The following is a 23,031-nucleotide window of genomic DNA, read 5'->3' as shown; positions in this document are numbered from 1 at the left end:
GCAACGGTCAAAACAGGGGCAAACAGAAGCATACAGAAAATCCTAGATCGTCGTCAAAAGCAGGCAAATCGTCAGGTCAGGTGGCAAAACAACATAAAACAATAAACAATGCAAAGGTCAAAAACGAGGGAAGACAAAGATAACGCTTATGTGATGCTCTAAACAGAACAAGACTCAGCAATGACGTGTTGTGTTTATAGTCCATGTGATTAGTCCTGACTAGCTTCAGCTGTGTCTGTGTGCAACCAAGGGAAATTTGGGCCAGGTGTGTGAGTGAATTTTTATATTATTATTATTATTATTATTATTATTATTATTATTATTATTATTATTTAATTGTCCTTATATACTCAAAAGCTAACTAAATGTATTGTTTATTATTAATATTATAATAATTATTAATGTTATATAATACATTTAATTTGTATAACACCTTAATGAATAAAATTCTGCTTAGCAAATTATTATTATTATTAGTAGTAGTAATAGTAGTAGTAGTAATATTTTAATCTTATATACAAAAAACGCTAACTAAATGAATTGTTTATTATTATTATTATTATTATTATTATTATCAATGGTAAATAATACATTTAATTTGTATAACACCTTTAATAAAAAATATCTGCTTAGCAAATTATTACTATTATTTTTTTCATAATATACTCAAAAGCTAACTAAATGTATCATTTATTATTAATTTTATATAAATATTATTGTTATATAATACACTTAATTTGTATAACACCTTTGATAAATAAAATTCTGCTTAGCAAACTATTACAATTATTTTATTTTCCTTATATACTCAAAAGCTAACAAAATTTAGCATTTATTATTAATATTATAACAATTATTAATGTTATATAATACATTTAATTTGTATAACACCTTTAATCAATTAAATTAGGCTCAGCAAATTATTATTATTATTTTAATTTCCTTATATATTCAAAAGCTATCTAAATGTATTGTTTAATTTCAGTTTTTAGAACATAATGACTAAAATATGATCTCATCATTTTCAAGTTACAAAAATGCTGCAAGACCTTGTGTGCAAAGTGTCCTTGAATGCCTAAAAGCTCATCTGAATGTACTAGAATGACTGTGCATAAAACAGCATTATGAAGCTGGCAAGAATTCACGCAATGCTTTGCAAAACAGAGAAATAGCAAGTTGCCTTCAACACTTCCATAAAAAAATCCAAGCCAAAGATTCCACACATTTTTAAACAAATGTTACCAAAACAGACATAAATAAAGTCAATTATTTATTCTGTTGTATCCAGATGTCATTTATTTGTTTTAACACAAATTTGGTTCAGATAGGTACAAACTGTTGGGTTCAGATGAACAATTACATCTTTAATTCAACAATTGGGCTTGCAAAAGAATTGTTGAACACTGCATATGTAAATGCGGTGATATATAGAGTGTTAATATTATCTATAAGTACACAGAACAACCCACACACTCACAAAGGCATATAAACACAAAGTGCAGAAAAGCTGGGTAGCGACTGCGCCTCCCTGGCGAAATCTCCCCGTGGACTTGGAGAGAGTACTTTCTTGGCCGATAAGGGAAAGTGCTGCTAATTAATCTGCTTAAAGAAGAGAGGAGGAGAAGGAGGAGAGAAAGAATGAGCGAGAGAAAGAAAGACAGTACATGCTGAAGAAGGGGCTTTTCTTTGTCGTTTCTCATTAGGAGTAGTGGCCTACATTAGCCATCTGCATCCTGCTGGTCTGACAGAGTCTGTTCTGGCCACGATCTGCTCCGTTCACCAGTGTCCCGACCCTGGCAAACATCCTCAACACAACTCCAGCTTTCGGATTACCCAACACATTACTGGAAAACACAATCACCCCCGAGTGGCCTCGCCGAGTGAATAGTCTTGGGAAGAAGCGCAGATCTACCACTCGAGTGTGACTAATACACTTACAAATCTTCAGCCATGGAAGTGAAATGGCCTCCAGCCGAATCTAGAGCACATATTGTGTATTTGGATGCCTCTGCTTGCAGGGATTGAAAAACGCAGATAATCTTACAATACTGAATGCATGAGCTCAGCTGAAGTGAGTGAGGATGAGGCTGGAGGAAGACCTGAGTAAAATGTGTTGTGTGGATGTTTTCTGTTCTTCAAGGGCAAGTCAAGGGGAAACTATGGTAAAGCTTTTTAAAACAAGAATTTCTCAAGAATCAAATAATGTACAACAACAGGGGCGTAGCAACCGGGGGGGACGGTGGGGATCCATCCCCCTCACTTTTAGAGACAGACCATTTAGAAACAGGTGATTAATAATTATATGAACATATGATCTCATACAGCCCCCCCCCCCCCCCCCCACTTTTAAAATGTCCACTCCGCCCCTGGCTAACAACACTACATAAACACTACAAAATTTCCCTGTTAATGTAGTACGTATTGTTGAGGTTAGATTGGCTGGAATAAAAGCAGTTAAATCAATATTATTATTAGCCCCTTTAAAACTATTGTTTTTGATTGGCTACAGACCGAACCAATTTGCCTAGTTAACCTAATCAGTTATGCTTTAAATCTGCACTTTGAGCTGAATGCTAGTATCTTGCAAAATACATAGAAAAATCTTTTTATGTACTGTCATTATGCCAAAGGCAAAATTAATTAGTTAATAAAATAATTATGTAAAATACTTTTCTCTGTTAAACTTCACTTGGGAAATATGTAAAAAAAAAAAAAAAATGACAAAAGGGCTAATAATTTTGCATTTAGCACTATATGGTGCCATGGCCATGTATATTAAAGGGCCATGAAACCCCCCTCTTTTTGTTCAAGCAAAGATCATAGAATCACCAAGAGGCGACACTCTAGTGTGATTTGGGAAACAGCCACTAGATGCCGCTAGTGTCACACGGTGGCCATTTTGGAATGAAAATTCCAATAGAACCACAGCATATTATAAGTCTGTAAAATAAACTATTAAAAGTGATGATGATTGTGATAGTAAGTGTTGTATTGTCGTCTTTCAGGTTGTATCTCAGCTTTAATGCGCTTTTTATATAAATAAATAAAAAACAAAGAAGCTGCTTGCCATCGCGACAGCAATAAGATCCAATGGACGGCTGATCGCTTTCACTCCAGAATGGCGGAATTGCGGGGCTGTTGCTGGGCGCTGCTGTTGAAATGGAACGTTCTATTGGGTGTCGCCTCTTGGTAATTCTAAGCTCTTTGGTTCAAGTCTACCTCAGAGTTTTTTTTTTAAATGCTTCATGATGGGCGTGGAGCGGGAGGAGTAGGCATGGCCAACAGAGCAGGGTAAAAGAGGGGAGCGAACAACTGTCAGTTGGCTCACAACACACCATGAGGAGATCCATGATTTTATAGTTTACAAAGTTAAAATGCAAAGAAATAAACAGTAAGTAATTTAATGGCCTGCTAGATATGTTATTCATAATTTCATATACGCATAACCACAATTTGTGGCAGCACGATGGCACAGTGGGTAGCACAATCGCCTCATAACAAGAAGGTCGCTGGTTCAAACCTCAGCTGGGTTAGTTGGCATTACTGTGTGGAGTTTGCATGTTCTCCCTGTGTTCACGTGGGTTTCCTCTGGGTGCTCGCATTTCCCCCACTATCCAAAGACGTGGTATAGGTGAATTGGGTAGGTAAAATTGTCCGTAGTGCATGAGTGTGAATGAGTGTGTATGGATGTTTCCCAGTGATGGGTTGCAGCTGGAAGGGCATCCGCTGCGTAAAACATATGTTGGATAGGTTGGCGGTTCATTCTGCTGTGAAGACCACAGATTAATAAAGGGACTAATCTGAAAATGAAAGAATTAATGAATAACCACAACTTGTTATATCATTATAAGGATAATCGTGTTTATGTAAACACTATAAATGAGGAAGATTTCTCTCCTCCTGAATCCCCGGGTCTGAATGCAGACACAGTGGATAGCAGTGCAGCAGGTCTCTTTCCATGTCTATTTCAACCATTAGCCCTGCCGGTAATCTGGAGGACTTTATACATGCGCAAACACAGCAGCACGGATATAGGCGATGTGTCTGAATGATAACAAACTCAACTGATAAAAGACAAAGTCTGCCATTCTCCAATTCTCATACAGCTTTCTCGACAAAAATGCTTGATGCAAAACAACAGCTTTGCTGTATCAGCCCTGACAGCATCATGGGGAAACACATGCAACAAACTCCATGGATCATGGAAACAAACACATACGACCATTCATGAACGGCTAAATACTGTGTGCCGTATACAGACGCTGTCTTACAGCTTGGCAGGTCTGCTTTGCCTTCGGAAAGCACATGCAGTCTTGAATAATTAAGCAGCAGGGTCTTCTCATAGGATAAGAAAACTCAGCTATGAATAATAATGAGAAACCTACATGTCATCATCACTGGACAAACAGAGCGTTAGATCACAAATGTTGACCCCGCCCCCAAAAATTATTTTAAACCTGGAAGATAAAATTAGCTAACAAAAGCTCAAAATTTTCCAGTTTTCCCCACAATCAAAGCTGACAGGTGCTAATGTTGTCTTAACTGATGCTCAACACACAAATCTGTTAAAATCTCAAAATAAGTACTTAAGGGTGTCTTGAACCTTTAATGTGCCATGTACTTTACCCACACAAACTTTGCTTAAAAATGTATGCTTAAAACAAGAACAAGCTGTTTACCAGACTGGAGCAAATACACTTAATGGAAGATATATTCTCTGTAAACAAGTCTTTCTTTATTATTTTGCAGCTTTTTCCTCAAAACACTACAGCAAAGTGCATCTTCTATAAAGTAAAGTAATTACAGTTATTTACCTTGTTTTAAAGGTGCTAAAAGGGATGTTTGTGGCTTCACTAAATTTCATCAGTGGATTAGACTACCCACTTCTGCCAAAAATCGCATCCTTCAAACCCAATGTCAGCTAAAACCGGCCGCTCAAAATAAGTGACATGTAAAGAACGCCTCAAAGTGTTCTGACAACAATAGCTGTGATGATCAAATATATTTCTGCAGTTTACGGGGGCTGTTGCAGAGACAGGTGCGATTCCTCAGGACGCCTATTTCAGTAATATCTGTCTGGCAGTTCCATTGAGTTCATGCTGAAAAGTTACCCGTTAAAGAAAGATTCACTTTTCTAATTGCATCCTACAGTACATTCACCATAATAAACTTGAAAACCCGTTAGAATAAGTTTTTTTCAAAAGAGCTGCCAAACAGATTCATTATTTTAAACCTCTTTGACCTGAAATGTCCGTTCTGTGGTCCCCGTGGATAACAGCATATGGTTTATTCCTTATTGCCAAAAAATAGACAAAAATGTACTACTGTATTTCTCCACATATCTGTGGGTTTTATGCATTTCTGGTGTTTATTAGTAGTAATAACCTGTTAATAAAAAAAAAAAATAAAAAAAAAAATATATATATATATATATATACACACACACACACACAAACACACACACACACACACACACACACACATATATATATATATATATATATATATATATATATATATACGCACACATATATATACACATATTTATTTCCCAAATGATGTCTAACAGAGCAAGGAAATTTTCACAGTATGTGTGAAAATATTTTTTCTTCTGGAGAAAGTCTAATTTGTTTTATTTTGGCTAGAATAAAAGCTGTTTTTAATTTTTTTAGAACCATTTTAAGGTCAAAATTATTATCCCCTTTAAGCTAATTATTTTTTTCTACTGTCTACAGAACAAACCATCATTATACAATAAATTGCCTAATTACCCTAACCTGCCTAGTTAACCCAATGAACCTAGTTAAGCCTTTAAATGTCACTTAAAGCTGTATAGAAGTGTCTTGAAAAATAGCTAGTGAAATATTATTTACTGTCATCATGGCAAAGGTACAATAAATCAGTTATTAGAAATGAGTTATTAAAACTATAATGTTTAGAAAGGTGTTGAAAAATATCTTCTGCACATATATATATATATATATATATATATATATATATATATATATATATATATATATATATATATATATATATAAATAAAAAATAAAACCTTTTTTAATAACTTCAAGGAGATGGCAAAGAAAATATTTTTTTTATTTTCATTTAGTTGAGACGTGAAAAAAAAACTAATTAAAAATAAGCAATTATTTATATTATATAATGTACTGTATATATTTTACATATTACATATGAACTAATTCAAACATTTTGTTTGTTTCATTTGTTCAGTTACAGCAAAGCACCGCGTTGATCCCACAAGATTACTCACGGAATGTTTTTAGTCTCACATAGATATTCGGCTGCTGGAGTTCCCAGGATTTCCCAGCATAAAAACCCAGCATAAGGTTTAAAAGTAAGAGATTAGACTACACGCTTAAAAAAAATGAATAAAAATAATAGTTTCATAAAGTACACATTTGAAACTAAAGGATCAATAATAGGACTTTAAAGGTACATATCAGCCGTTATTTCCACCAAGTGGAAGTTCAGTAAAGTGCAGTATGGTATGTTTCTGGATGCTACACCCTAATCTGGCTTGCATTTCCATTGTTAAAATGCATGATCGACATGCTGTATTTTGGGAAAATATTGACCAACGTGACTTAATAAGTTTGGTAAATGCAGGAAAAAGTAATGAACGTACTTATGTGCAAAGATGGTGGCTTATCTAGTACCTGCAGGTGATGATTCTCTGTTAACAAATCAAGGGGTCTCATTAATTGAGTACTTTTTCACATTTCTATGCACATTCTCACGAAAACGTTCTGCCTAATTCACATGTGCGTATATTAGTGAATCTAGCGAGTTCTAAATCAGCATCTGCATGCAAGAGGTTAATGATTTACATAATACAAGAACAAAAAAGCGCATTCAGTGTGATCGTCCACTAAAGCAACTGAACGGTCACGTTTGTCACCCTCAGCTCTCTCCTTACAGCACACACTGCAATATCTTCAAGCATAACCAAGTGTTTGCATTTTAATGTCTAGTTACATCCACCCTAAATAACATTATATGTAGGGTTCTTTATACATGCTCAGAAGGCCCCGATAATTGTCATGTGGTATAAGTTGTTCTCAATTTTTTTCCATACATTTAAAGTAAATTTTGATATGAAAGTTTTGATGACCCACAATTTATTTGTGAAAACACACATTCCACACATAAATTTGTGTATATAAATGTTTAGTGAATGAGACCTATTTTTCTGCAGCTTCACTCCTAAGATACTGGACAACTGTGCTAATACCCTAATGGAATTGTACCAAAAGAAGTGGTATGGTACGGATCACTGTTTTGGTATCATTCCCAACATTTGTCAATGTAAACAGAAATAACTATTCTGTGACAAGAAATAAGCCATTGCTACCAAAATACTACAAAAGTGAACCTTTTGAAAAGGATAACACCCCAGTGACAAATCTTGCACCTTTATATCTCAGAGTGCAGTATTTGAAGGCAGCAGACAGCTCATCAGGGTTTGGATCAGAGCCATTAGCTCACAATCTGATTCACATGCCAGGCGCTCTTGCCCGAACACAGACACATTTACATCGGCTTCTGAATACAGTGAACACCGACCCTCCCACGGACGCCTCTATAAATCACTGATGCAATTTATGACAGGCCGTCTGCTCGTCTCTAAACACATTACAATCAGCCAGCTCGACACACGGGCAGCACTGCGGCCCCTTAACCGGGCAGAATTAATAGGCAAACTCCAGCGTCAGATGGTCAAAACACTGTAAACACATCCAATTATTCTTCAAGAGATCTTTTATGTTTAATAGAGGGCATCTGCGGTCCCGGAGATGTCAGGGAGAGAGGAAAATGAGAGATGCAGACAGAAAGCAGGATGCTTCTGGAGGACAAGCTCTAAATGTGAGTGTTGAACTCTGGTCTCTATTTCCACAGCACTGGCCCTTCGTGCCTTGCAGGGGCTGACCGGATCATAACACGATCCCCCCTCAAGCCCCTGGGTAGCATACTCACGCATTACACACACAACTGAGAGTGACACTGAGCTGAACGCACTCTGGCATGTGACCTGGGCCACTGGGTGCTGTGAGGGTCCCATGTGTGTTTAGAGGTTAGATGTCAACATGGGCCCTGTATAAACACACAGTCAGAATTGTGTGTGTGTGTGTGTGTGCTATGAAAAATGAAGGGTGAGTGACTGATGATGTCAGTAAGTGTGTGTTTGCTCTGTGAGGTAAGTGTGAATTACAGTGGAGTGTGAAGCACTGGCATTTGCTGATGCACCTTGCTGGACAACAGTTCTGCATAAGACAGGGGTCAAATTAAGGTCAGAAAGACAATACTGTAATCGCTACCTATTACATACAGTATTTGGGCTGTTTTTTATTTTTACATTTTTGAAAGAAGTCTCTTATGCTCATCAAGGCTGCATTTGCTTTATCAAATATAAAGTAAAACTAATTAAAATAACTGTTAACAGTAAAAAAAAAAAAAAAATTAATAAATAAATCCTGTGATGGCAAAGCTGACTTTACAGCATTATTACTCTAGTCTTCAGTTTCACATGAACCTTCGGGGAAGCAGAATGAACTGAACTGTCCTTATTCATTGAGAAACAAATTAAAATCTAAATTATGGAGGGCACAACACACACAGACAGACAGACACACACCTATAGTTTTGTATGCAAATGGATGTCAGAATGAACACAGACTCTGGAGACTAAAAATGCTAGTCAGCGCTATGTTTTACCAACATATGTTTTACACAAGTAGATCTAGAACAGTCTGAATGCTTGCTGCTAAAAAAATAGCAGATTCATTCATTTACTGGAACTTTCATCATGTTTCATATTCATTTAATAACAAACCAATTTAAATGGCGAGTAAGGCCCAATCCCAATTCTACTTTTTACCCCTTCCCCTTGGCCCTTGAAACAGAGTGTAAAGTAAAAGGGCTTTAAAATGTACCCCTAAGTCATCATGAGCTCTTAGTTCGTATGAGATCAATCATATGAGACCTGCTGTAGTTATTCCAGTTGCGTTATTTTTTGGTATTTATCTTTAGAAAATCGCTGAAGGTAACAATGTCATGTTATCATATTGATATAATGTGGCAACAAGATCGTAATTGTATTGTGAATTTACACCATGGCCATATTCACCTATGTAGAAACAAAGCTGCACGGTGGCGCAGTGGGTAGCACAATCGCATCACAGCAAGAAGGTCGCTGGTTCGAGCCTCGGCTGGGTCAGTTGGCATTTCTGTGTGGAGTTTGCATGTTCTCCCCGTGTTCGCGTGTGTTTCCAATTTAGTTTATTCAATTCACCTATAGAGCATGTCTTTGGACTGTTGGGGAAACCGCAGCACCTGGAGGAAACCCATGCCAACACGAGGAGAACTAGCAAACTCCACGCAGAAATGCCAACTGGCCCAGCCGGGACTCGAACCAGCGACCTTCTTGCTATGAGCCGACAGTGCTAACCACTGAGCCAACGTGCTGCCCTTTAAATCCTAAAATGATTTAAAAATTTAATAAAATATTTTTGGAGTAAATCCGATTTAAATACAACTGAAATTCTCTGAATTGAGAAAAGTCTGTCAGTTTAGAAAACCATAGTATTATCTCCTCATATACTGTAAGCAGAAGGTCTGAAGCACATTCACACATCTGCGCATTGCTTCCCTCTCGTGGGATTTTCACAGGTGCCTGGCACCAAGTGCAAGTGTGAAGTCAAAACCGGTACATCTGCAGGAACAGAACTGTGACATCTTTACTGGAAATAAATCAGCTGAAGCAGATGGACGACCTGCATTATTGAACACTGTGCTACATTCTGGGTGTCCCTCTCGGGAGGGGGTAAAAAGGGGGCGCTCCACAGGTCAGACGGGGTGCCTTGAGGCATGAGTGGGTGAAGCTGGTGAATACGGCCAGCCCTTATGCCAGGCTTCGCACACCCCCATTGGCAGCCCTGGGCCAGATGGTGAATGAGCTGGCTAATGGAGCGAATTCATGCAAGACAAATTTGCCCACTTAACAATCAATCCCAACACTGCTCTGTCATCAATAATTTCCTAGGATCTCCCAGGACACTTTCAGAGGCAGACAGACTGAATCACTGATGTAAACACCATCAGGTCTGAGAGAGGTACAGCGTTGAATAAACTGGCAAGCAAACAAAGCAAACGCATACCATGGTTCAATATGCAATCCAAATCATTCATCATTGCATGAATGAAACAAGCATGACGCATCATTTGTAATATTACTAAGTCAAAACAATTCAATCATTTTAATATAATTATAAATATGTGTGTTTCCCAGAATGGTGCTGGGTTGCGACTGGAAGGGCATCTGGTGAGTAAAACATATCCCAGATTAGTTGGTGGGTTATTCCGCTGTGGCGACCCCTAATAAATCAGTTACAAAGCCAAATAAGGAAATTGAATAAATATAAACAATGTAAACATTACAAACCACATAAATACTTCAAGACAAAGTAAATCCTTACTATGTATGTAAATTCTAATTAAAAACAAATTATGTGTTTGCTGAAAAATGAATCTGAATATTGCCGAAACTGTGTACTATGATTATTAATAAAACCAAATATATATATACTCACCGGCCACTTTATTAGGTACACCTTACTAGTACTGTGTTGGACCCCCTTTTGCCAACAGAACTGCCTTAAACCTTTGTGGCATAGATTTAACAAGGTACTGGAAATATTCCTCAGAGATTTTGGTCCATATTGACATGATAGCATCACACAGTTGCTGCAGATTTGTCAGCTGCACATCCATGATGTGAATCTCTCATTCCACCACATCCCAAAGGTGCTCTACAGACCATTTCAATGTGGTCATGTCACTGGTCCATGAACATTTCCTGCTAGTTATCAAATTATTTTATAACTGTAACAAGAGGCAGTTCAATCATAATTTTATGTTAAAACAGCTCTCATAACATTATTTATCAATATGTGGATCTTTTTGGATTCTCGAAGGCTATAAAAATTAAAAATGTAAAACAGGAAATATGTTAGGACCATTGTTATTGTTTACATTTCTTTAAAATGGTCTATTGGATTGATTGCATTTGCATACAGTGAACTCATTGTCATGTTCAAGAAACCAGTCTGAGATGATTGAGATGATGCGCTTTATGACATGGAACATTATCCTGTTGGAAGTAGCCATCAGAAGATGGGTACACTGTCGTCATAAAGTGATGGACATGGCCAGCAACAATACTCGGGTAGGCTGTGGTATTGACACGATGCTCAATTAGTACTAATCGGCCTAAAGTGTGCCAAGAAAATATCCCCCACACCATTACACCACCACCAGCAGCCTGAACCATTGATACAAGGCAGGATAGATCTATGCTAGGTTGAAACGAGTGGTTATTAAAGTTACTATTGCCTTTCTATCAGCTCGAACCAGTCTGGCCATTCTCCTCTGACATCTGGCATCAACAAGGCATTTGCGCTCACAGAACTGCTCACTGGATATTTTCTCTTTTTTGGACCATTCTCTATAAACCCCCGAAATGGTTGTGCGTGAAAATCCCAGTAGATCAGAAGTTTCTAAAATACTCAGACCAGCCCATCCGGCACCAACAACCATGCCACGTTCAAAGTCACTTAAATCACTTTTCTTCCACATTCTGATGCTCGGTTTGCAGATTGTCTTGACCATGTCTACATGCCTAAATGCATTGAGTTACTGCCATGTGATTGGCTGATTAGAAATTTGCGTTAACGAGCAGTTGAACAGCTGTACCTAATAAAGTGGCCGGTAAATATTACCTGAAAATGTGTCTATGACCATGCTGCACTATTAAACTGTAATGTCTTATGGTTTACTGCTTAAATAACATTAAACTTCTAGTCTAAAATCGACATTCTAGTCTAAATTTCCCTATCCTCCATCTGCAGATTAAACATATATGTAACTTGAGCCACAAAGTAAGCATGATCATTTGAGTACCAAAGCTAACACTCAATCCACACATGGGTTATATATATATATATATATACAACCCGTTGAAGGCTGTAGGGCGGAAATCAAACACTTCCACTATTACTGATGTGTTCTTATGGGCTTTGTAGCTAGGCAACACATTTAAACGGCTCTTAGCGTGATCTCATTTTAAAAAAGAAGGGGAAAAAAAATAAAAAAATCTGGCCTAGCCTCAGCCATTTCAGAAAGAGAGCACTTTTGCTCCGCTGGGCCCATATGCCAGTCTGTCAATAATGCATGTCGATGAAATCTGACAGGAGGGGGAAGTAATATTTCTGTTGAGCCAATATCACACAGCAGCTGGCTTTGTGTAAATAAATCTAAGGGGTGTAATGGGTGGAGGCGCTCCACCAGGTTTGGGTGCCACTTCGCAGCTGTAATCCCCACTCTCCAGCTGGGCTATCAGTGTTTTGGATGGTAGGGGTAGACGGAAAGCAGATTGAGGGGCTGGACTAAAACACCAAATGCATTTATTCATAAATAATTCAAAATTAATTAGCTAAGTATAGATTTGTCAGGACTCCAGAATGTGTTTAAGTGGTAACAAAGGCATTAAAAATGAAGATGTTTAATTGAAATTGAAATTTGCCAGCATTTGAATATGGTGCAAGTCCTGTTGTCCAATTCACAAAACTGTTAAGTAAAATTTTGCCGGCAAAAAACAAACAAGATCTATTGTTTGTTAGTAATGTGCAATAAAAACCAACACTAAAACAGGAATCAAGGTGGTACATTTACATAACCAATATAAATCTAAGCTTATTTCAGTATTGATGTCAGAATACTGTAATTATGCTGGTTTGAGAAAGTCAACATACTGTTATACTACTCTGTGCTCGAAAACAAATGTATCTCCTCCTAGGCCGCTCATGCTACAAGGCCCAAATTTGGTCAAAATGTGCCTTGTGCATTCAAGATTTATGCTATATCTCCTCATGCCAATCAGACTTATCGTTTTTAGAATTAAAAAAAAGTTAAATATTAATACTAGCCCCAAATTTGGCCAAAAGCTGTGTTCTGTATTAGATTTTGTTGCTCTATCTTTTCAGGTTTATCAAACTTATTGTTTTCCAATAAATCATTTTTAAGCATTATTGTTCTCAAAATATGGCAAGCTATTTCTGACTTAAACTCCATATTTTTACTGATATGGCAAGCGATTTCTACATAAAGTAAATTTCTTTACTGATATGGCAAGTCATTTTTGCACATATCACACTTATTAAGCTTTATATTTTAAAATTATTGATTTTTACATAATGTCAAAGTCAAGTTTTTAACTGTCATAGAGACATCAGGGTTGATTTATATCGCTCATATTGGCAATTAGTGTTGCACGATATACCGATACTAATAAAGTATCGCGATACCCTGGCTCTCAAAACGATACGATATTGCTTTTTTTTTTAGTACCGGTACTTTTGAGTGACACCTGTAGTTGCAAGTGCTCATCAATAGGGTGGAGTGTGGGGGCCGCATGCTTCTTCTACGATGGGCGAACTGAGTGTGTGTGTTTTGCTGTTGAGACTCTCACACACACTCCATAGTAACAAAACAATGCAGTTAACCATTAGGTGAAAATTGGAATTATTTTGCATGTGTTGCTGACAGTCAGGGCAAGCGTACGAACATTACAAAACCTTTGTGTACTGTTACAGCCCGTGTGCAAAACACATAAATTACCTGTGCTCTGGTTGAAGCTTGGAGGAGGAATGTAAAATAAACGTATTATCTGTGTGTGCGGACGAAGTATTAGTCACACCCCCAAACTTTACCCTAGTCGAGTGCGGTGAACGCGGGCATGACAGCGGAGGATCGTGCTGCGGAGGCGAATGCAAAAATCAGACATGAGACTGACCGTCTTCTCTGCTGCGCGATTGACTGAACTCCGACACGACACAATTTAACAGAATCATGGAAATGACTCACGTGTATGAATTGGTCAAACAGTGTTTAAGTTACGCACTTAATCACTCGCTTTTCCACATTACATTTATGATAAATAGACGCATGTGGTTTTGTGTTAACCGGCTGAAAACGAAACAACATTCTCCAAAGTTCAGTCGAGCCAAAAGTAAACAGCAGCTGATCGCGCTGTCCTTGATATCTGAGATACAGCAAAGCAAATCACAGATTTAAATTATATAAAATATTCTATTTTATTTAAGTTAATGTTTTGATTTCAAAGATATAAAAACATCGTACATGCACAAACATGCTAAATATATTCCAATATTTTGTGAAAATGCTGACATAAAGCCTGAATAATTTTTTTAGTTAAAGCATTTGGCATATATAGATTGAGCTGTATAGTACTCACCCTTACATTTCCCTTTTAGATTTTTTTTACCAATTTGTTGCATCCGAGTGTAAAATTGTCATGTGTAAAAAAAAAATATTATTTATTTTATTTATGTTAGAACAGCTCGGCAGGGAGGCTGACAAAGTTAGTTTTTTACTTTTATATTTGTTTTACTTTTTAAAAATAGTTCTACTCTGTTTCAGCAGACAGCAAACACAGAGGGCTCTATTTTGATGATCCGCACAACTAACGCGCTCTGCGCTGGACAGTAGACCAGCTTTGATCTGATCTATTTGGACCTTCTATTAAGTTCCTCAAAATAGCAACGCGCCAGCAATGCGCCTCAACACGCCTCCTTTTTTAGACCAGAACGCCTATGGGCGCACATATGAGAGCAAATGCATTTGCTATTTAAACAGTGTGGCGCAAAATGTCAAAACGACTCTTGCGCCAAGCTGAAACTAGCAAACAACTATTGCGTCGTGCCTTTTGCCGCATTGCGCCGGGTGTATGATAGGGCCCTGAGTGTGTTTATTAATAAATAAAATTCTGAAAGAAAAAATATTGCGGTGCAGTATCGATTTAGGCCCAATTCCAATTCTATTGTTGTACTCCTACCCCTTCCCCTTTAAAATGTACCCCTAAGAATTGGGACACCACTACAGCACCTGCACACATCATCACATGTCATCGTGATCTCTTGCTTCATATGAGATCAGATCAGATCGCGACTGCTGTAGTTATTCCAGCTGCTTTATTTTGTAGTGTTTATCTTCAGGAAATCACCGAAGGCATATATTATGTTATCATAATGATATATTGTGCCAATAAGATTGTAATACTGTGCATTTAACACAGTGGCCAAGTTCATCTATGTAAACACACCAAAAACAACATTAACATTATAGCAGACAACGTAAAAAGCCCATTCCCAGCCACTAGACTTTTCTGACAGGGTATTCGAGTGTCATCGAGTGTTAGAATGTTGTGGGACGACTATACAGGAGTTATTATTATGGATTATAGAAAGTGAAATTTAGCGGTTTTTATTTTAGCATTTTTTTTTAAAAGCATGACAATAAAACATGAACACGGTTATGAATATATTAAAACATATGCTTGTTGTTGTAAAAATTAGTAATAATTACAACTGTGTAATTGTTGTAACTGTCTGCCGTTTGTTTTCTTACCCCTTGGTTTCGAGTGTGGTCCTGAAAAATCTTCGTTCGAAGGGGTATTCACCCCTTCCTCTTAGCCCTACGCCTTCAGGCAAAAGAGAATTGGGACACCACCACCCCTTCACAGGAACACGCAAAACGAGGGATAGGGGTAAGGGGAAGGGCTAAGGGGTAGAATTGGGATTGTGCCTTAGTATCGGTATTGTGAAATTTAATTTAGGTATCGTATCGAAGTCAAAATTTTGGTATCGTGCAACACTATTGGCAATAAGCTTTGATGTAACATCACTAAGCTGTCAATTGTCCACATAGCAACAAAACAGGCTAACCTAGCAACCATTTAAAAACAGCAATATCTCTACATCAGAACATCGTAGGGACCTGGGTACTGGCTCGTTTGACTCATGCTAGCAAATGGGACTTCCTGTGTACTATGCATGGTAAAAATGGTAAACCAAGTGCTAATAACGATTAGCTACATGTTATTAATGATTATCTAAGTGCATGCCCACTAAGTATTAGCATTTGATCAAACATGTACACGAGCGTTGCCATTTAGCAACTACTTAGAAACCACCTAGCAATGCCATAAACACTTTAGCAACCGCTGTGCTTCCTGCCAACTGCCATTCCCAGTCCTTGCGCAGTCACGTTGGCTTTCTCAAGCCAACATCAAAGTTCATCAACAAACTTTAGATTCTAGTTTTTAATATTGTACATTTTGCTTTCTGTTTCTGTGAGCTTTATAAAGACTTTTTAAAGACCTTTTTAGGGCCAAGTGAAAAATATGTCACAAATAATTTAAACATAACACAATATAGTAGGGCTGCGCGATATTGGAAAAATCGGACATTGCAATATTTTGTTTCACCAGATAACTTAAATAGCTCTAAGTGAAAATATATATTTTTTTATTTAGATTGATCGCGATGATTATGCAGGAGAGCAAATCATGCATAAAATATAATAAACAAACTACAAGCTAATAAGTGAAATAAACAGTGCTTTACGGTTTTCCGAGGACTCGGTATTAAGTACTCACTACTCAGATACACAATAACCCTAAAAATATATTTTATTTTTACCTAATTATTTATACAAAGTTACAAATGATACAATTCCTTGTGTGTTGCTTTAAACTCTCTTGAATTGCTCATACAGTCACAGGCCTTAAAAACACAATTATAAACTTTCACACTATGGTTAAACTCTGCAGTGACCTCACAAATCTCATATGCTCAAAAAAATTGTGTAGTCCAACAATATAGTTTCTTAGAAAACAATATTTAGGTACAGATTTACTAAACAGAGCAAATTAGTGTGAGAACAACCCAGCCTATAATGCTTAGGACTTCTAGATTAAAGGTGACAATGCTGTAAATAACGTCCATTTTCTTGCACATGATCACTTCATTTTTTTAAAACCTCAATGTTTAGGAAGCACAGGCATACATTTTTTGGGCCCTCAATGTGCCCGTGGCTGTTCATTTGCATTTTATGACTCACCAAGGACCAAGATGTCGGATGAAAAGTTTCTATAAAGTTCTACTGAAGAAAAAAGTAATGTACATCTCGGATGGCCTGAGGCTGAGTAAATGATGAACTATCCCAACATTAAACTATGATAATTGAATAATAGCTTATGTGGACAAATGAATAAGTGAATGAATAGTGAATATCCTTCAGTTATCTATTAACTGAACCCTTCATACAACAATAAAAACAATCGCAAAATCTGCACACGGATCATTTCTTTTGCAATGACTGAATTTCATTGGATATTTGGCCAAACAATATGTTTAACCTGACCTTAAGATTAATTAAAATAACTTAAACTAACATAAATATTAACTTATTGTTTTAAAATGAAACTAAATAGCTGGATTTGTCCATGTGTTGCGTGTTATGCACCTTTTTAAAATTGCATATGAATATAACAGTTTGTAACGTGTATGCATTTTATGTATGTACAGTTGAAGTCAGAATTATTAGCCCCCTGAGTTATTAGCCCCCTTTTTTGTTGTTTTTCTGAATTTCTTATTAACGGAGAGAAGATTTTTTTCAACACATTTCTAAACATAATAGTTTAATAACTTATTTCTAATAACTGATTTATTTTATCTTTTCCATGATGACAGTAAATAATGTTTGATTAGATATTTTTCAAGACACTTCTATACAGCTTAAAGTAACATTTAAAGGCTTAACTAGGTTAATTAGGTTAACTAGGCAGGTTAGGGTAATTAGGCAAGTTATTGTATAACGATGGTTTGTTCTGTAGACAATCGGAAAAAATTTGCTTAAAGAGGCTAATAATTTTGACCTTTAAATGGTTTTTAAAAAATTAAAAATTGGCTTTATTCTAGCAGAAACATAACAATTAAGACTTTCTTCAGAAGAAAAAATATTATCAGACATATACGTGTATGTATGTATGTAAGGTGTGTGCATGTATATGCATATGTAAGGATTATTGTGTGTGATTATGTAGCTATATGCATATCTGCATGTACATGTGTGCTTTTATATGAGTGTATATTTGTTGTTTATTTTGCTTTTTTTTGTCTATACATTTTTGTATTTGGTTTATTTTACAATGCTTGATTGTTATTTGTGAAGCGCTTTGAGTTGCATGTATGTAGGAAAAGTGCTATACAAATAATTAATTTTAATTTTAAATACAAAAAAATATTATTATATTTTACTTAATAATGGGTTGAAACAACTGTGTAGAATGAATGTAGAATTGCATATTGAGTGTGGAATTGCATATTGAGCAAAAATGCACTCTCATTTTTCAATGTGTCTGTTTAAAAATAACTGTAGCCGTAATGTGTACAATAGATTAGAAGGACTTACTGTCATCTGGCAAGTTCTTTATATGTAAAGGAATGGAAACACTACAGAAAGAAGCTTAACATTCAGACAACCAAAGTCTTTAATTTGTGAACCACGAGTTATTTGGTTCCTAAATGTTTCATTTCAAGAACCAATTGCTTCCTTATCTTTAAAAAGCCCTGTTTATATGCATTCATGCTCACAGTTAATCAAAATCATATCTTGGGGATTTATTTGAAAGGAAAAAGAAAGGTGGAAAGGTAAAGGGTAGAAAACAAACAAACAAATCCAAATGATCAGGCGATGTGATACAAACCAGTGCCTAACCTACTGTACAGCCAATCTCCAATGACCCCCAAACAGCCAAACCCACTATTACCCCTTTAGGAGTGAACATAAACGGTCGCACAGCCAGAAAAATATCAGTAATAACCATCAAATTCCACGGAACTCCTATAAAACAGTGGGGAAGCTTACACAGAGTCTGTCCGCACTGACAAAATGGGATAACAGCAACAACACACACCAAAAAAAGCTTCCCAAACAAATACTTACAACGCATCCTCTTCCTGAAGGACAAAGCCATTATGTTTGCAGCTCTTTCTCTCAGATCGAACATGATGACGGAGATACAGAGGGAAGACATGCAATCTGACCCTGGAGGAGGCAACAATTAGGGCCCAGTGGTTTCCACACCTCATGGTGACAAGGCATCTTATCACACTTCCTGCAGCCCAGTGAGGAAGGGCCCCAGGGGTCTGACTCGGGTACAAGGCTTCCACAGAAAGAGAGATCCACGGAGAAGAAGAAAACGGTGATTATCTTCCTTATATCTCACCCTCGAGCAGTCCAGCACAACAGAGGGGAGGTGGGATTTATCCCAGATTTCTCTGTCATGAGTTTTATTTTAAACACTGTTTTATTTCAGATGGATATGAAAGCTTGTGAAGAAAGTGCACCAGATATGTAAAACAATACTGGAATAATTAAATATCTAAACAAAATTTTAAAAAATTGCTGGCTTAGGCGCAATCAATCTGTTGTCAAACTTATTTATTCATTCATTCATTCATTTTCTTTTCAGCTTAGTCCCTTTATTAATCTGGGGTCGCCACAGCAGAATGAACCGCCAACTCATCCAGCATATGTTTTACACAGCAGATGCCCTTCCAGCTGCAACCCAGTATTAGGATGCATCCTTACACACTCATTCACACACATACACTATGCACAATTTAGCTAACCCAATTCACCTATACCACATCTTTGGACTTGTGGGGGAAACCGGAGCACCCGGAGGAAACCCATGTGAACACAGGGAGAACATGCTAACTCCACACAGAAATACCAACTGATCCAGTCAAGGCTCGAACCAGCGACCTTCTTGCTGTAAGGCAATCATGCTACCCACTTTGCCACCATGACGCCTGTCAAACTTATTCGTTTGTATAAATTTAAGTGAATTGAACATAAAACAATTAGTGTGTTCCAAAAAAAGCTTAAGAATTGTGTTGTTTCAGCTCATTTTACATAAGTAGTTTGAACAGCAAACTTTTTTTGAGTGTACAGCTCTGGAAAAAAATTAAGAGACAACTTCGAAATGTTAGGTTTAGAATTAGATGTTTAGATTATACTTCAAAAGCACTATATGATGTAAACAAAGGTTTTTGAAAGAAATGAATGTATCTTTTCAGCAAGGACACGTTCAATTAATGAAAAGTGACACTAAATTATTTTACACTGCACTGTTTCGAACTTGCTATTATCAAAAAAATCCTGACCAAATGAATAAATTTAAAAATCCACCATATTTTTAACCACCCCAAATCTTTGACAGGTTATGTACTGTATGTATTGGAGTGACCAAAAGTATACATCCACTACAAAATGAGTTATTAAAGGGGTGGTCCAGAGTGTATTTTTAAGGCTTGGTTGTGTTTATAAGATGTAAAGCAATATGTGCTCATGCTTCATTTGTAGAAAGTCATGTTATTTTTTTTATATATATCTTACTTTGATTATATACAGCTACTCAGCTAACATGAAAACGACTGTCATATTTCCTAGTTCCTCTGAAGACACACCCTCAAGAGGCTCTGATTGGTCAGCTAACATAATGTGCTGTGATTCGCATATCAGTTCCACATCCTTCCAGGGTGTATGTGCGTAACCTGAAGGGTTTATGACATCATTAACCCGGATGTCGTTTTTTTGTAGTCCCCAAACTTTGTTAGCTGTAGGCTTTGCTAAACTAACTCTGTATTAGCCAATGTCTGCCTTTGCATTAAACTTTGAACAAATTACATTCAGAGATGTTGTTTATGTTCACACAGGTACATTACACATCAACTAAAATTTAAAATATGATATCGTAGTGGACCACCCCTTTAAAAAGCCTCAATATTATCTTTTTATGCTGTTTATATTGTAGCTTTTTAAATGTAGCTGAATGTACAAATTATTTGTAAAAAATCTAAGTGTGTAACAAATTGATTCTGTAATTCCAATTTTATTTCCATAACTGATTTATATATATATATATATATATATATATATATATATATATATAGTCCAATTTCTGTTTAACGAAGAGAAGATTTTTTCAACATATTTCTAAACATAATAGTTTTAATAACTCATTTCTATTAACTGATTTATTTTATCTTTGCCATGTCATCAAGACACTTCTATACAGCTTAAAGTGACATTTAAAGGCTTAACTAGGTTGATTAGGTTAACTAGGCATGTTAGGGTAATTAGGCAAGTTATTGTATAACGATGGTTTGTTCTGTAGACAATCGAAAAAAAAGTAGCTTAAGGGGCTAATAATTTTGACCTTAAAATGGTTCTTAAAAAATTAAAAACCGCTTATATTCTAGCCGAAATAAAACAAATCAGACTTTCTCCAGAAGAAAAAATATTATCAGACATACTGTGAAAATTTCCTTGCTCTGTTAAGCATAATTTGGGAAATATTTAAAAAAGAAAAGAAAATTCAAAGGGGGACTTCAACTAAGAAACGAGTTCAACTTGCTAAGAAACGAGGAAGCTTCTAGAGCTAAAACTCGGATATGCTTTACTCACTTTCCAACATCAAATAAGAAAGCTGGATATTTAGATTAGATTAGACTAGATTTAAATAATTGGTTGAGATTTATTGAGAAATGAAGTAATGTGAAATACATATAAAGTGCTCAGCATAACTGAGTACACCCCATTTTGAAAATGAATATTTTTCTCCATTTCTCAGTGAATATAGGCAATGTATTTTGGTACATTGGTTAAAACAGATAAAAACAGATTTATTAAACAGATATATTTATTTCAATAATATTTTTGTCACCAAACATATTTAGAAATTGAAAGATAATACAATTAAATTCAAGCTAAATATTGCAAAAAAATTACAACCTACAAAATTTCAACAAAATTTTTCAATTTTTTGCTTCTCTTCATTTTTCCTCTTTTTAAAATTTGTATTTAATATTTTTCTATAACATAAATTTGGGTGTTCTAGTTTTTGGACCGTTATTGTAAATTATTTGTTAGATAAGCTCCAGATTTGGCTTCAGTACCGACTAATCTAATGTATATGCAGAAATATAATATTGTGTAGCTTCCTATTAAAAATATGAATTTAAAAGATAGATTTGTGAGGGGTGTACTTATATATGCTGAGCAATGTATAAGAAAATTTATTCCAGAAGAAAAAAAAAACTTTAAAATAGCTGGGATAATAACTGGCACTCAAATATGCTCAATATTTCACTGGATGTCCCTTATTTTTAATCATCAGACATTCACTTGTGCGTTCTAAGTAGGGAAGCTTCACAAATTGAAACTAAGACACTTAAAACTCACTCCAAGCAAAACTATGCCATATTCTTAAAGGATCTATACCAAAAAGAAAGTATATTTACATAAAATATATACCTTTTCCTTAGCCAAACATTGCTTTTGGCCACTGGTTTATATATAGAGTTCACCAGAAAATTGCACACACACACAAAAGTGGTCAATAGCCCACAACAATTCTCCAAACAGTCTTAAACAATCATACTATTCACAGTCACCATGCATGCCGTTGTCGAAGCCACTTCTTGATCATTGCCTACCACCAAACAAAACAGTGTGGGGGAGTGAGAACGCCCTGAACCGATCACACACGAAGAATTTGACATGCCGCGAAGCCTCCATGGAGCAAGTACCAATTTTCTTCTCATCAAAGGGACCGCTGCTTAGTAACAGCTTTCGCCCAAAACCCGTAGTGCTTTGTGTACGACAAAAGCGATCAAAACCTCACAGTGGCAAGGAAAGTACACAGGTGGGTCTATCACCTGCAATCACAATAACATGTGTGCATGCATATTTGCTTCATGCCACCAGGAGAGACAAGTTTCCATTAATGACTTGGAGTCAGTGAGGGAAGATGAGTGGGAGAAGACTCCTGCTGACACAGCTTGAGAAGTGAGTCAACCTCCCTCTGTGACTCTAGCGCAGATGGAAAAGAAGGGTAAGTGAGCTTTCAAGATGGCCTCTCGGCATCACCTGCAAACTCTGGCCTTGTAACATCTGTTGAGGTGCGTGACGGGTGGAGAGGAGAGGCAGTGGGATGCCTTTAGAGCACAACAGGTAAGTTTTGGAAGTAAAACTATCAATCATTTCCGCCATGGTTTAACAGTAAAGCCTTTTAAAGCATAAGAC

At 36.5% G+C, this 23,031-nt stretch overlaps 1 protein-coding gene across 1 annotated transcript in view; it reads right to left on the bottom strand.

The window, feature by feature from the left end:
• The window catches only part of brf1b (BRF1 RNA polymerase III transcription initiation factor subunit b), a 131,061-nt gene that overhangs the window by 9,701 nt on the left and 98,329 nt on the right, over window positions 1-23,031 (bottom strand). The gene's annotated exons all lie outside the window — the stretch shown is intronic.

Source organism: Danio aesculapii, chromosome 20, assembly GCF_903798145.1.
Source record: "Danio aesculapii chromosome 20, fDanAes4.1, whole genome shotgun sequence".
Taxonomy (NCBI): Eukaryota; Metazoa; Chordata; class Actinopteri; order Cypriniformes; family Danionidae; genus Danio; species Danio aesculapii.
This window is presented reverse-complemented; position numbering and strand designations above follow the sequence as displayed.